The sequence below is a fragment of the Rattus norvegicus genome, chromosome Y (assembly GCF_021556685.1).
Source record: "Rattus norvegicus strain SHRSP/BbbUtx chromosome Y, alternate assembly SHRSP_T2T, whole genome shotgun sequence".
In the NCBI taxonomy this organism is placed as follows: domain Eukaryota; kingdom Metazoa; phylum Chordata; class Mammalia; order Rodentia; family Muridae; genus Rattus; species Rattus norvegicus.
The window spans coordinates 33,199,906-33,216,793 of record NC_141555.1 but is presented as its reverse complement, the minus strand read 5'-3'; the positions used below and the strand labels follow the sequence as shown (position 1 = coordinate 33,216,793).

Here is a 16,888-nt window from a genome sequence, read left to right as displayed (position 1 = left end):
AATCATGGATCTCCTAGTGAAGGAGCTCAGGTCTCATGAGTTGGCAAAAAATAACTTTATTGCTGAGCCAGGTCAACTGCTGAATACCTCTTTCATGGACCTGAAGAAACTCTGTATTCATCCTGCTATAATGTGTATATATCTATGTATCATTCATAGAATGGACACTTTACTGTTTGTTTGAAAGCAACAGATTGTCCCTGAAGAGACACTAATTTCTTCTTTCGCACATTATTTCACAGGCTGATGGTGGGTCTCATAAGTTTATTCTGGAAGTTGCTTTACAATAATCATTCTCTGATCTGGAAGAGACCCTTTTTAATGTTATGAGATCTGTTAGAACCATATCAACCATCATTTTCCATTCCCAGTTTAGTACTGAATCATTCTAAACTAAAGGTCTGTGGTCTCTGATAAAGGCAGCATCTCCCCAGACTAGTATTAATATTGCTCTTGGCACCGCATTTATGATACATCAATGTGATTTCCTTACCATTTTCATCCCCAGGAGAGTTTTTCAATTCTTCATTTCATCTGATGGGTCTAATCTACATCGTCACCCAGGATGATATTTGAGAGTTTTGCTAAAAAAAATTAAAAAAAAGAAAGAAAGAAAAGAAAGGAAAAATGCAAGCTTATCTCACCAATTGACTCAGAAAACTTAAGTGTTAGTCAGTGGAAATACTAGTGGAAAGATTGAGATGATGAAGTCTCAACTAGAAGGACTTCTCTCTCCCAGATATTAGTGTAAGAAACAAACTGCACTATTGGTATTCAAAGCATGGAGGAGTTTGCTCTGAGCAGAGGACACAATACTTTTCTCTCCCTTATTATTTAGGACCTTTTTATATTTTACGAAAAGAATTAATGCCATGAGCTCTCAGGAAAACATCTGTGACCATCCAAATACTGGGCTTTTGGAGTAAGGAAATGAATGATATAAAATCTCTGACTTCCAGCGGCATAAGAACTGTGAAGTCCAGATGTTTCGGAGAGGCTCACAGCTCTTGATTCCCATATGTGTAAGGCTCAGATCCAATCTATCTCTTCAGTGATCCTACTCAACCCCTACCAAGGATTCACTGAGATTTCCCAAGGACCACATATTTCTTCCTTTTTTTGACACCAAGTCAGAAGACCAGCTTCCTTCTCCCCATACTCATCTCTTCATCCTCTTTCTTCTCACTCCCCAATGGCTCGTTTTTCTGAATTACAGGCCAGTCAGTAAACTCTAGAGGTCCTGAAGGAATATTTGAAAGGGAGTTGCAGTCACAACAACACTTGTGACATCACAGAAAAAGCCTACCTGCTAAATAGCTTCCTTACATGAACCAGATACAAGGGTGCCCTTTCCTGGTATGTCTCTTGTGACACAATGGAAACCTTTACGAACTCCATCTCTCTAAATCTACAAACTTATCTTTGCTTCATTAGTGGTTACATGCTCTAAATGGTGAAATTTGGTCAGGGACCTGGCATGGGTAGAAAAGATTTAGGAACATGGAGTGTAGGAGATTCTTCTAGATAATATTTTATTCCTAGGTACATTACTGTGAAATACAGTTCAAATTCTAGGGTTTCTCTGTATCACAAATGCCAGTATTTTCCCTACAGACCTTTAGTTTTAATGAATACTGTATTTCACTTCTTACTGTATATTCCTTGATAGGTGATTTTATAAATGTTCCTGAATGTGTACTCAAACATTCTAATTTCTAACTCATTTTTTGCAATGATTTCTCAACAAAGGCGTACAGCAATAGACTGAGTATAACAGTGTAAATATGGTGTAGCGACATCAAACGATAAACTCCAAAATTATATTTTATCCAAAATTTCCAGATATCAGTTAAAAAAGGACCATATGGAGCATAGAATTTTCTTTTCTAGTCACTTTTGATATCATCTGCAAAAATATCTACATTCTAGTGTCTCAGGCCCAGATTTAATTGTTTAGGATGTTTTACCATGTTTCTTTCTTAAGGCCAAGCAGAAGGTAGAGGAGGATGATCACAAAGAAGAATGGCTTCTGGACCAGTGAAACCTCAACTTCAATAGGTTCATAAGAACAGGAGAGAGTCTACTTGGCAATGCCATTTGTGGATTCTACCTTCTTGACCTATTTGCGCAGAATCCATGTTAAAATTCCACCTAACTTCATAATTGTAGGAGTCACCAAAAGTATATATAACAGCCACCAAATTAAATAAGATTGATGAAGCTAAGAAGTGCATTGTACCAGGACCTGGATGTAGATATTTCCTGAGAGACATAGCTAGAGCATGTCAATTACAGAAGTGAATGCTAGTGGCAAACCAGTGAACTGAAAACGGACCTCTTGTTGGTAGATTTTGAGAAAGGATTACAAGAGTTGAAGGTGCTTTCAACACCATAACAACAACGGTACCAATGAACCAGAACTTCCTGGTACTAGACCAATATTAAAAGACTTTACATGGACAGACCAATTTCTCTAAATGGATATGTGGCAAATGATGATCTTAATGGACACCAATGGAAGGAGAAGCCCTTGATCCAACCCAGAATTGTCTTATAGTTCAAGGGATTGTCAAGGGGCAGAAAGTGTCATTAAAGAAGGGATAGTGAATAGGTAGGGATTTTATAAGAAGGAAAATTAGAAAGAAAATAATATTTTACAGGTAAATAGAGAAACATCTAGTTTAAAAAAAGCAATTAAATTTGCTAAAAAATAAATAAACTCAAGATATAAAAGATAAGAAAACAGTCATCTAATCAAACCCATTGACTCGAAAATCTAAAGTGGTATTCAGAGTAATACTAGTGGAAAGACAGAGATGATGAAGTCTCAACTAGAAGCACATCTCTCTCCCAAATATCAGAGTCAGATAAAAACTGCACTATAGGAATCCAAAGCATGGAGGTGTTTACTCTGAGCTAGGGACACAATACTTGTCTTTCCCTTCTTCCTTAGGACGTCTTTCTTTTGGACAAAAAAAAAATAAATAAATAAAGGCCATGAGGTCACAGCAAATCAACTGTACTGTTCCCAAAACTTGGCTTTTGGAATAAAGCAATGAATGATATAAACACTCTGACTTCCAGGAACCATAAGAACTTGGAATTACAGATGCTTCTGAGGAGCTCTCAGCTCCTGATTCCCATATGGTGAAGGCTCATATCAAGGCTATCTCTTTAGTTACTCCAGTCAACACGTATGAAGTATGCACTTAGCATTCCTAAGGATGACGTATTTTTCTCTTATTTTAATACCACGGCAGAAGGCCAGGTTCCTTCTCCCCATCATTGTTGGGCACTATGGGAGTAGAAGCCTTTTGTCCTCGCTAGCTTTGTCTCCTAGTTCAAGGGAATGTCAATTGGCAGAAAAGGGGGTTTGAAAAGAAGGAAAGGGAACAGATATGATCTTAAGGGCAGGAATCTGGGAAAGGAAATAATATTTTAAATTTAAATATAGAAACAACAAGTTAAAAAAAAACAATAAAATTTGCTAAAGAGTAAATATAATGAAAGATAAGAAAGAAAACTGACAATTAATCACATATATTGACTCGGAAATCCAAAGTGGTATTCAGAGTAAAACTAGTGGAAAGACTGACATGATGAAATCTCAAACAGAAGCACTTCTCTCTCCCAGATATCAGTGTCAGACACAAACGGCAGCATAGGTATCCAAAGCATGGTGGAGTTTACTCTGAGAAGAGGACACAATACTTGTCAATCCTATCTTCCTTAGGACACTTTCTTTTTTACAAAAAGAATAAAGGCTATGAGATCTCAGGAAAACAACTGTGCCCTTCCCAAAACTTGGCTTTTGAAATAAAGAAATAAATGATATAAATTCTCTGACTTCCAAGAACTATAATAACAGGGAAGTCCAGATGTTTTTGGGAGGCTCCCAGCTTCTGTTACCCTTATATTGAAGGCTCAGATCAAGGCTGTCTCTTCAGCCATCCCATTCAATCTGGACCAATGACTCACTGAGCTTTCCCAAGGACCATGTATTTCTTCCTTTTTTTATATCAAGAAAGAAGGCCAGCATCCTTCTCCCCATCTCTGATCTCTTCATCCTCTTTGCTTTCACTCCAAAATGGCTGTTTACTCTGAATTAGAATTCAATTAGTAAACACTAGAGGTACTGAAGTGATATCTGATAGGGAGTTTCAGTCACAACAATATTGTGACATCACAGAAGCTAGGGCTTTCCAGGTTACAAGAGATGTTTCAGGGAGGGCCTAATGATTATGTCATTGAGAAGTTCAATGGTATACCTGCTAAACAGCTTTCCTTACATAGACCAGATTCGAGGGTGCCCATTCCATGTATGTCTCCTGTGACACAGTGGAAACCTTTACATACTCCATCTCTCTTAAGCTAGAGATTTCTCTTTGATTTTTTAAGCAGTTACATGCTTGGGATGGAAAAAGTTAATAAGGGCCTTGGCATGGGTAGAAAAGTTTAAGGAACATCTAGTGTAGGAGGTTCTTCTAGATAATATTTTTATTCCCAGGTTCATTCCAGTGACATAGAGTTCAATTTTCTTGGTTATCTATGTATCTCAAAGGCCAGTATTTTCCCTACAGTCCTGTAATTAAATGAATATTGTATTTTACTTTCTTATTGTACTTTCATTGACAGGGCATTTCATAAATATTCCTGAAAGTGTACTCAAATATATTGATTTCCAATTCCATTTTCTACAATGATTTGGCAACAAATAGTGCCTAGCTATAGACTGAGCATAATGGTGTAAATACTGTGTACTCACTTCAAATGATAAACTCCTAAATGCTTATTTCATCTAAAAATTACCAGACATCAGCAACACATGGACTATAGAATTCGGTTCTTTAGTCCCATTTGATATTAATTCTGTACTACCTATCTTCCTGTGTTCCCATGGCCAGACTTGAGGGTTTTGGACGTTTTAATATTATTCTTTCTTAAGTAAAAACCTTAGATACTGGAGGATAGGCAGGGAGAAGAATGGCATTACCACCAGTCAAACCTCAAATTCAATATGTTCATAATACAGGATGGAGTCCATTTGACATTGTCATTTCTGAATTCTACATTCTTTACCTAGTTGGGAAGATTCTATGTTAACATTCCACCTAACCACCTAGTTGTAGGAGCCACCAAAAGTATATATATATATATATATATATATATATATATATATGCACATCTGCCACCAAAACGATATAAAATTGATGAAGCTAAGAAGTGCATTATGCCAGGAACAGATATAGACCTTTCCCGAGAGACACAGCTAGAGTATGTGAAATACAGTGTTAAATGATAACGGCAAATCCTGAACTGAAAATGGACTTCTTGTTGGTAAATGTTGAGAAAGGATTACAAGATCTGAATGGGGCTTTAATCCCCATAAGAACAATGCCAATGAACGAAACCTTTCTGGTACTAAATCAACATTCAAGACTGCACATTACAGACCAATGGCTCCAATTCCATATGTATCAGAAGATGGTCTTGGTGAGCAACAATGGAAGAAGAGGCCCTTGGTCCACCCTAGGTTTGATTCCCAGTTCAATGGAATGTCAAGAGGCAGTAAGGGGGTTATAGAAAAAGGGGAATTGGACTGGTCAGGGCTCTTTTGGAGAGGAAACTGGGAAAGGAAATTATATTTGTAAAGAAAATATAGAAGTATCCAATTAAAAAAGCAATAAATTGCTTAAAAAATGATATAAGTAAAAGAAAAGAAAATTGTCAAGGAATCATACGTATCGACCAAGAAATTTAAAGGGTACCTGTCAGGGAATTGTAATCAGAGTAATACTAGTGGAAAGACTGAGATGATGATGTCGCAGCTAGATGCACATCTCTGTCACAGATATCAGTGTCAGAAACAAAGTGCACTATAGGAATCCAAAGCAAGGAGGAATTTACACTGAGCAGAGGATACAATACTTGTCATCACTCCTTCCTTAGGAACTTTTTCTCATGGAGAAAAATAATGAAAGTCATGAGCTCTCAGAAAAACAACTGAACCCTTCCGAACCCCTGCCTTTTGGAATAAAGAAATTAATAATAAAAAATCTCTGACTTCCAGGAGCCATAACCAGCAAGGAAATGCAGATGCAACTGAGAGGCTCTCACCTTCTGAATCCAATATGTTGAAGGTTCAGGTCAAGGCGATGTGTTCAGTGTACCCTCACAACCCCTACACAGTACCCAGAGCTTTCCCATGTACCATGTATTTCTTCGTTTTTTAAACTAAAACATTAGGCCAACTTCCTTCCCCCCATCTCTGATATCTACATCCTATTTGTTCTCCCTCCTAAATAGCTGTTTAAACTAAAATAAAGGCCAATTAATAAACCTTAGAGGTACTAAAGGAATGTCTGAGAGGCAGCTGCAGTCACGACATTACTTTTGATATCACAGAAAAAGCTAGGGCTCTCTAGGTTGCAAGAGATTTTTTAGATACGGCCTAATTACATTATCCCTGAGAATTGCCATGGCCTACCTGCTAAAGATCTTTCTTAATATTGACCAGATTCTAGGGTGCCCTTTCCAGGAGTGTCTCCTTTGACACAGTGGAAACATTTATGCAGAACATCTCTCTAATGCTAGAGAGTTCCCTTTGCTTTATGAGTGGTTACCTGCTCTGAATGGACAAAGTTATTCAGGGTCTTGGCATGTGTAGAAAATACCTAGTAACACGGGATGTAGGAGAGCCTTCTGGATAATTTTATTACCAGGTCCATTCCTGCGACAAACAGTTCAATTTCCTAAGTTCTATCTGTTTCCCAAAGGGCATTGTTTCCCTACAGATATTAAAATGAGTGGATTATGTATTTAATTTTCTAATTGTTAATTCCTTGATAGGGGACTTTATAGATATTCCTGAATGTGTACTCAATAATTCTGTTTTCCAAATCTAGTTTTTTGCAATGATTTTCGCAACAAAGCTGGCCAAGCTAAAGAGTGAATTTAATAGTGTAAATATTGTGTACCTACTTCAAATGATAAACGCCCAAATTTTTATTTAATGCAGAAATTACCTGACATCAGTGAATCAAAGGACAGCATGGACTATAGAATGCAGTTCTGTAGTCACATTAGATATTATTTCTTTAATATCTACCTTCCTGTGTTCCAAGGGTGAGACTTCAGGCTTTTGGATATTTTACAATGATACTTTCTTCAAGCCAAACAATAGATACAGGATGATGAGAAGGGAGAAGAATGGCTTGAGTTCCAGTAAAACCTCAACCTCAATAGGCTCATAAGAACAGGAGGGAGTATATTTGGTATTGTCATTTGTGGATACTCCATTCTTCACCTAGGAGCACAGAATCCATATTAAAATTTCACATAATTTCATAGATGTAGAAGCCACCAAATATATATATATATATATATATATATATATATATATATATATATATATATATGTAGAGAGAGAGACAGAGACAGAGACAGAGACAAGGATAGATATCTAGATAGATAACTAGATTGATAGATAGATAGATAGATAGATAGATAGATAGATAGATCAGCCACCAAAATTAGATATGATTAAGATTAATGAAGCTAAGAAGTGCATGATTCCAGGGACAGGTTATATATATTTCCTGAGAGACACAGCTAGAGCATGTTATTTACACAAGTGAGTGCCAGTGGCAAACCAGAGATTTGTAAATGGACCTCTTCTTGGTAAATTTTGAGAAAGGTTTACTAGAGCTGAAGATGCTCTACCCCATCAGTAGAACAATGACAATGAACAAGAAAATTCTGGTACTATACAGGTATTCAAAGACTGTACATGGGCAGACCTATGGGTCCAACTGCATATGTAGCAGAGGATTGCATTGTTGGACACAAAAGGAAGGAGAGGCCCTTGGTTCTCCCTAGGTTTGACTCCCAGTTCAAGGAAATGTCGAGGGGCAGTAAGGGGGGTTTAAATGTAAAGGAAGGGAAACGTTCAGGTCTCTTATGGAGAGGATACTGGGAGAGGAAAAAAAAACATTTAAAATGTAGATATAGAAATATCCAAAAAATATTAAAATTAACTTAAAAATTAAAAAAATCAAAGAAATATAAGTAAATAAAACTGCAAGGTAATCAGACATATTGATTCAGAAATCTAGAGGGACACTGTCAAGGAATGGTAGTCAGCATAACACTAGTGGAAAGAATGAGGTGATGAAGTTTCAAATAGAAGCGTTTCTCTCTCCCAGATGTCAGTGTCAGACAGAAACTGTACTATAGGAATCCAAAGCTGGAGGAGATTACTCTGAGCTGAGCATACAATACTTGTCTTTCCCTTCCTCCTTAGGTCTTTTTCCTTTTGGGGGAAAAAATAAAAGGCATGGGCTCTCAGAAAAAAAAAACACTATACCTGTCCCAACACCTGACTTTTGGAATAATAAAATTAATGATAAAAAATCTCTGATTCTCAGGAACCATAACAAGCAAGGAAAACCAGATGCTACTGAGAGGTTCGCACTTCCTGAATCCCATATATGGAAGGCTCAGATCAAGGCTATGTGTTCAGTGAACCCTCACAACTCCTACACAGCACTCACTGTGCTTTCCCATGTACCACATATTTCATTTTTTTAAACTAAACAGAAGGCCAACATTCTTCTACTCATTTCTGTTATGTACATACTCTTTGTTCTCCCTCCCAAATGACTGTTTGTACTGAAATAGAGGCCATTTAGTATTCCCTAGGTGTACTGCAGGAATATCTGTGATGCAGTTCCTTGTGACATCACAAAAGCTACTGCTCTCCAGGGTACAATAAATTTTTCAGGGAGGGCCAAATGATGATGTCACTGAGAACTGCCATGGCCTACCTGCTTTCCATATATTGACCAGATTCAAGGGTGCCTATTCCAGGAGAGTCTCCTGTGACACAGTGGTAACCTTTGTACTATATCTCTCTACAGCTGGAAACTTCTCTTTTCTTCATCAGTGGTTACAGGCTCTTAATGGACCAAGTCCGTTAGGGGCTAGTATTGGGTAGAAAAGATCTAGGAACATGGGTTGTAGGAGATTCATCTGGATAATAACTCTATTACCGGGTCCATTCCTGTTACAAACTGTTCAATTTTCTAGATTTTCCCTCTTTCTCAAAGGCCATTTTTTTTCTCTACAGGCATTTAACTGAGTGAATTTTGTATTTCATTTTCTAATTGTTCATTCCTTGTTAGGGGACTTTATAGATATTCCTGTATGTGTATTCAAACATTCTGTTTACCAATTCTAGATTTTTGCAATGATTTTGGCAACAAAGGTGGCCAAGCTATAAAGTGAATTTGCAAGTGTAAATATTGTGTATCTACTTAAAATGATAAACTATCAAATTTTTATTTTATGCATATACATAGCTGCCTGAGTAAATAAAAGGAGAGCAGGGACAATTGTAAATGTTTCTGTAGTCCCATTAGATATCATTTCTGTAATATCTACCTTCCTGTGTTCCAAAGGGTGATATTTCAGCATTTTGGATGTTTTAAAATGATTCTTTCTTCTGGCCAAAGATAAGATAAAGGAGGATTGACAGGGAGGGAAGAACCTGAGGTCCAGTGAAACTTCAACTTTAATAGGCTCAAAAAACAGGAGCGATTCTATTTGGCATTGGCATTTGTGGATTCTACATTCTTGACGTAGCTGCTCAGAATCCATGTTAAATATATATATAAAATCAGCCACCAAAACTAGATAAGATTGATAAACCTAAGAAGCACATTCTGTCTGGAACCAGATGTAGATCTTTCCTTGGGACACACCTAGAGCATGTCAAATACAGAAGTGAATGTGCTGTTGCAAAAATATAAAAATAAAAGTAGTCTTTTACCCCGCTAACACTGTCACTGTAGTTTCCCAAGCCTCTGCTAGATATCTTGGTTGAATACAGCCCTACTCCTCATCTGCCCAGTGTCTCTTACTGCCACACACATTCTTACACTCAAATCCTCACATAAAAGAACACACAACAAAATAATCTTTGACCCAATTGATAAGATATAATAGCCCACTTAAGCATACCAAGCCTGGTACCATCCATACCTTTGGAACATTAATAACAACAAGTAAATACACAGAGCAGAATCTTAACTTCACCTGCCATGGCTTCTCACCTCTCCTCTTTCTGTCTCTCCTTTTTCCTCTAGTCTCTTCTACTTCCTTCAAACTTCTTTCCTGCCCATCATTCCTTCCTCCAATGATAGGCCTCCTTCTATACTGGACCTGCCCCTCACCTGTACTTCACAAATTTAATGGTAAAGTGGTTTTGCAGAATTCACCTGAGTTCTGAGTACAGGACAAGGCAGCTATCCTTAGAGCAGTGGATTAGCATCAAAATACAGATAACTTCAGTGTAAACAATGTTTCCCCCTTTTTGTCCAGTTAAACAGACTTTTCATTTATATATCAATTGAGTAAGATTATTACCATTCAACAATTTATAAAGCATTTGATATATTCAACACCCAGTCTGTTACTATATCAGTTAGAAATAATATTTAGTTCTTAATTTCAGCTTGAGAAAGGCTTAAAATCTATATTATGTCTTGGCTAGCTTGTATACTATCTGATAACTATCCAAAAATATCTATATCCAGATTTATACGGCCTGATAAGCAATGAGACTATAATCAGTCTCCAAACGCGCCAGAAATCTGAGAAAGACCAAATATCTATACACATAGGAAGCCTAAGACGACTTCTAGTACTGAGAGGTTGTAGAGACAAATTTCCACTAGCACAGTCCACTGTTAGCAACATGTGAGTGGGATACTTCCTACACTTTTCAGTGTTTTTTCCTAAATATTGACTTTAAAATGCATTTAGCATAATAAATATTGAGGAGGATGGAGGGAGGGAGGAAACTGAATGGGAGGGGAGGTAGGGAAGGGAGTGGGCTTTGGAGGAATTAGTTATAGGGAAAGCAGGGAAAAGAGAATGGAAATCACAAGTGTGGGGTGCACATCTCAAGGAAGATCCAGAGAACTGGGAAAGGCGAGTCCCCAGGATGTCTATTGGGGTGACTGTAGCAATGAGGGTACAGATCCTTAATTTGCCAATTCTGTAGCCAGGAATGACTCACAGTGATGTGACAAGGAAAAAAACCCACCCATTAAACCTTCAATCAAAAGTGAACACAGCCTACAAGATCTTCAGAGACAAAGATAGAAACAGTAGACATGGAAGGAATTTCCAACCAATGGTTATTACAGATTGAGACCTACCGCGTGAGCAATCACCTATCTCTGATACATTAAAGATATTCTATCATGCTTGCAGACAGATTCCTAGTATAACTTTCCTCTCTGTGACTCCACCCTATAGCTGAGAGAAAAAAGTGTAAAGATTCACCACCAAACATTAGCTGGAGCTTGGGGAGTCTTTAAAAAAACAGGTGAAGAATCGAGGCCCAGATAATATGAGGGACTTCACAGAAAGACCAATAGAATCAACTCATGGGGACTCTTGGGGTTTGTCAAAGACTGAACCACTAACCAGAGAGTGAATATGGACTGAGCCTGAGCCACCAGGACATAGGTAGGAAATATATAGCTTTGTCTTTTTATGGGTTCCCCTGACAATGGGTGTTGGCGTACCTTGAAGATGGAGCACCGATCTTGGGATGTAAAGTGAGTAAATAAATGAATGAATTTTAAAGAAACAGATGTCCCATCTACATACAACATGTTTTGGGGAAACCCAATTCTAGTTGTTCGGTACCCACATGAAGACAAAGCCTGTGGACTGCCTATATCCTTAGAGGCCATAATCCTCTTCATTCTGTTCTTCCATCTGTGTCCCCAAGCACCACCCCTGGTATGGCTAATGGATGTCTGCTTCTGTCTGAGTCAGCAGCTTAGTGGAGTGTCTCAGAGGGAAGCCATGTTAGACTCCTTTCTCCAAGCATAACAGAGTGTCAGTAATAGTGTCAGGGATTGGTGCTCATCCATGGGATGGGTCTCGATCTGCACTAACCATTGGTTGATATTTCCTCACTCTCTGTTCTATGCACGGCGCCTTCATTTCTTGTGGTCAGAATAAATTTTGGGTCAAAAGTAGGTGTCTTTATCACTCCATTTGGGTTGCTCTCTGGCTACCGGAGATTGCTTCTTCAGGTCCATATCACTGAGGCTGTGAGTCTCAACTAAGGAAACACCCATTGATTCATGGGCATCTTTTACCCCAGCTCTCTGCCTCTTTCTGGATATGACCTCTACCTCCTCAACCCATTCATCTAGGCTGCTGTGTCTGTCCTCACTAGCAGATTGTGTGATCACAGAGACTAGATATGCAAGGTGAGGAGATACCCGAGGGTTCCCCTCCTGCTCAGAGGAGAAAAGGCTGGGAGAAGGATTGTGAGAGGGGTGAACTGGAGGGGGCAGTGTGCAGCATGTAAAGTGAATAAATAAACAAATAACTATGAAAATAACTAAGTCTACTTGAAGGTAAGAAGAAGGTGTGTGTGTGTAAGTAAGTAAGTAAACTTGAATGTAAGAGCAGTGTGTGTGTGTGTGTGTGTGTGTGTGTGTGAGTGTGAGTGTGTGTGGCTGTGTATGTATTTGTGTGTGTATGATATATATATATATACATATATACAAATACATACATATATATATATACATATATATATACATATATATATATATATATATATATATATATATATATATGAAGTTAAGAACAGGTGGGTGTATGTTTAATATTAAATTATCACATTTGAGAAAACAGTAGTCTATGCAGAAGACAGGACAATTTAGTCACTATATTTACAAAAAATGGTGTTTGCTGCAGATGAATGAATGATTCGGTGATTAATAGCATTACCTGTTCTTCCAGAGAACCCGTTGACAGCTCACAAGTGGCTGTAATTTCAGCATCACGGAACCTCACACCTTCTTCAACCTCCTGGACAGTAGGCATGCATGTGTTGCACATGTGAACAAGCATATGTACAACTAAAAGTATAAAAACAGAAGAGCAGTTCCTGCTTGACATAATTTGATTTTCGTGAATATTCATAGTAATGATCACAGTCAAATAAACACTTTATTGTTCTATAGTGCAATCAAAACCACTAAAAGGTAATGATCACATAAGTCACTTAAAATCTATTTATTTAAAAAATTGCAATAAAAATTTGCAGAAATGAAATTAAAATTTTATTAATATACGAATTAAAAAATATTAATATTCTCATATAGAGCTGAAAATAATACTTTACACATATTTCTTTGGCTTGTATAAACATTGCAGTTTGTGGTTAATTTGCTGCTGGTTTTTGTAGGAGTTCTTTTCCAGGTATTAGCCCATAAACTCTATAAACTCATGAAGAATACACTACAGGAACGTAGGCTCTATTGTGTTGAATCCAGGAAGGTTGCTACATGTTTTCCTTCTTGTCTGATCAATTTTCTCTACGTACATTACAAGGATATTTTTGTTCATGGATTCTTCCACTTTTGTCAAGCTGATAGCTGATAGCTGATTACTGGAGAATATTTAATTTTTGAAGATCATTTTTGAAGATATTTCCTAATGTCTGCACTATCAATGATATAGATTTTCAAATGTGTGGCCAAAGGAACAGCTATCAAGGGACTAAACATGACTTTTAACTAGTGTTGCTTTGTCTTTTTGAAAGAAGTAATCGGAAAGGGATGCTGTTTGTTTTAAGGGACTCTGGGGGGAAAACAGGAAGGAGGACAGCATTTGAGACATAAATAAATTAAAAAAATAAATAAATACAAAAAATAAAGAAGAATTCAAACTATACAGGAAAAACCGATTTAATTGCTAGGAAACAGTATGGTTTTATGTCGTGTCCTAATTCCTGAATTTTTATACTTTAAGCAATCTAATGACTAATTCTCAAAAATCAGAAAATTGAAAAAAAATTGTTACAAGTAACACAGTAGGTTTACCAAATCATAACAACAATGTTTCTAGAACTGTACACTTTCTATGACCATATCCAATCCAGAAATCCAGTTAACATTTACTTATTACATATCTTAAGTCATTCAGTTTTGTGATAATTCATTAATATTTTTATCTTCTGTGACCACACCTTTGAAGATAACTACTTACCTTGCAAGAATGTCTCTGAATTTGGATTTGCCCAGTGGTTTTCCTCTTTTAGGTTGAGATTATATGTACTTGCCACAGATACCACAAAGTGTTTCTTGCTTCGCTTATCGCAGTTAAGCATTAGGAGGATATCTGTCATCTTAACAAGAACCAAATATGGAGCAATGAAATTATTTTAAATTATTTTCCTTTCATATTTAAAATATTTTAATGTATTTTCTTTTGTATTTCCTTTTAAAGTAATAGAAGTTAAAAGAGAATTATTTAATGCCTATGGAAAGACTGTGTGTCTCTTCAATACTTTATGCATTGCTTTCAACATCTCGTCATTTTTTTACCAACATTTTGACCTGAGTGGTCCTTACTCCATGTAAGTAGACTCAGAACAATGAGTCTGAGGAGAATATAATTACTGTCTTTCTGTATGGGTGACTCATGCCTAAAACAATACTGTAGTTTTGGTGTCATGGTAATTTGTCAATGTCTTCAATATTTTCAGCACACTTAAATGGAATTTTATTTTTGTTTCATAATACTCATAAAGTCTCAAGATTCTAATTTTATATTATTTTATTTTACTGTTGAATAGCAACCTGAATCTAATTATATAACTCTAGCTGACTTTTATATTTGTATTCGGTCACTTGTAAACCCACTTCAGTTCCTGTATGTGAATGCATATTTGTGTGTGTGTGGATGTGTGTGTGTAAGTGCATGTGTGTATGTGTGTGTGTGCGCGTGTGTGTGTGTGTGTGTGTGTGTACGTGTGTGTGTGTTTATCTGAAACTATGATATTGATGTTGAGAATCACCTGGCTGAAATTCTTTTCCACAGCCCTTTTAGAAATCAAAAAGTGGAGGAAAGACTACTCCTGTTCCAAAATAATAGACACTGGGTGAACAAAACTGAAGTATGGACTGATCAAATGGTACACAAAGCAGAGGTTAACAATTCACTCTCCTGAGAACTAATTAGCAGTTCCAGTCCAATGCAAAGAATTTACATGTACTGAGGAATATGGAATTGTATCATAACGAGCTGAGATCATGTACAAACAATTTCTGAAAGATTTCCAAATAGCTAAGAATGGATACAGAGAATTTTCAAGACCCTGAGACATTAACATGTGGTTTAAACTCTGTCCAGAGGAAACCACTTAAGTACAGGATTAATCTACTAAAGTAATTTAGTAGCAAGCATACTTTACAATTGTTTGCAATTAAGCATGGTGGTGAATAAAGAGAACACTTTAAAAAAAGGTATGTTTCTTAAAGTTTGTTACAAAACAGCAAGAAAAAGCAGTTATTATTTTTTTTTCTTTCTTTCACAGACTTTGCACCTTTTTGAAAGAGCACTTTGGGATCCTTTATTACCTATTTATTATCAGAACTTTCTTCAGACCCAGAGTTCTTTTCAGTCCTGTCTTGACTTCTTCGTACTTTAAGCAAAGATGATGGGTTCAGCATGGATATCACTGTGGTATGGAAGATGACCAATAATTTTTTCAACTCCTTGTGGGTGGTTAGATTTGGATCTCAAGTAGTTTTTTCCCAACCCTACAAGGCAACCTATTCCCCATGAAACAATTGCCTTGTGGGAACATACCTCACTACTCATTTGGGCTGCAGAATGAAGCAGGGCCATACAGTGGACAAAGGCCATGGCTGGCAATAGGCAGCACTCAATTATACAAAAAGTGTGAAGAAAAACGTCTGTGTGGCACATCCCTCCTGAGAGATTCCTCAGATCTCACTTTCAAGGCTCTCCATATATTGGGTATAACAGAACTAGTGTAACCAATTTTCAGGATACATAAGTTCATCAGAAAAATGTACATGGGGGTGTGTAGAGATGGACTGGTGCAGATAACAAAGGCAATGAGAGCAGGATGAGGGTTGACAGGAGGAAGCATTCTCCAGGTACCTCAAACTTCTTGGCGATTGAAAAGCATTTGACAGACAAGTCCTTTTCCTGCCACAAAGAGCAATTGACACAATTAACACTCATCTCCTGGAAGACAGAGCATTAAGCCATTAGAAGGATTCTTGCAGATAAGAGATATTGATTTTTTAATACTTTTAGACACTCAGTTACATCAGAGTCAAAGTCTTTCTCTGTAGTCACAAAAATCAAAGCTTAGAAGTGATTTATTCTCACAGATTTTCATATCTAATACTTTCTCTCTTAACACCAGGAGATTTTCCAAAGTGTGTTAAGCATTGAGTCAAGTGTCCAAATATTTACAAAGCTGGTGCAAACTTGTAGTCTTTGCACTAATGCTGTTCAGGCAGTAATTTTCCCATGGGTGAGTTCAGTTTCACATGCTCTATAAGCAATCATTGAAATTAAGGAAAAGAAAACCTTGACTGTATCTCAACTTTTTCCCCATTCTAATCAGTAACTAGTTATAAGTGTTATGCAGAAAAATAGATCAACCTACTTATTTCTATGCTTTCGTATTGCCACCGGTATAGTCTCTCCAACCACCCTGTGTGTGTGTTGGGCCCCGATTATTCTCTGATTGCTATTATGAATATTCAAACCCACACAATAAAGGTATAAATTCTTCAAGACCCATTATTTTTGAAGATAATGCAAAATCAAATAATCATTTGATAAATAAATGATAACTGGTTTTAATACATAGAATTAAAGGCAAGGCACATATTGATATCTACACAGTAAGGAGGTCATCAGAGAAGCTTTTTAAGATGTGTAAAGTGAGACATGGAAGTGAAGAATGATCAACCAAACAACACCATACCCCTTCGTGCCACAACCTTCAATATGACAGATGGTATTT

The 16,888-nt window shown here is 37.0% G+C and overlaps 1 long non-coding RNA gene and 1 pseudogene across 1 annotated transcript in view; one reads left to right on the top strand and one right to left on the bottom strand.

Annotated features, from left to right (window-relative positions):
- The window catches only part of LOC134484428 (uncharacterized), a 33,599-nt gene extending 20,621 nt beyond the window's left edge, over positions 1-12,978 (top strand). The window contains exon 4 of the long non-coding RNA XR_015647307.1: positions 12,835-12,978. This is a non-coding gene — a long non-coding RNA (uncharacterized LOC134484428). The remainder of the gene's footprint in view (positions 1-12,834) is intronic.
- On the bottom strand, positions 15,430-16,292 carry Olr1770-ps (olfactory receptor pseudogene 1770; annotated as a pseudogene).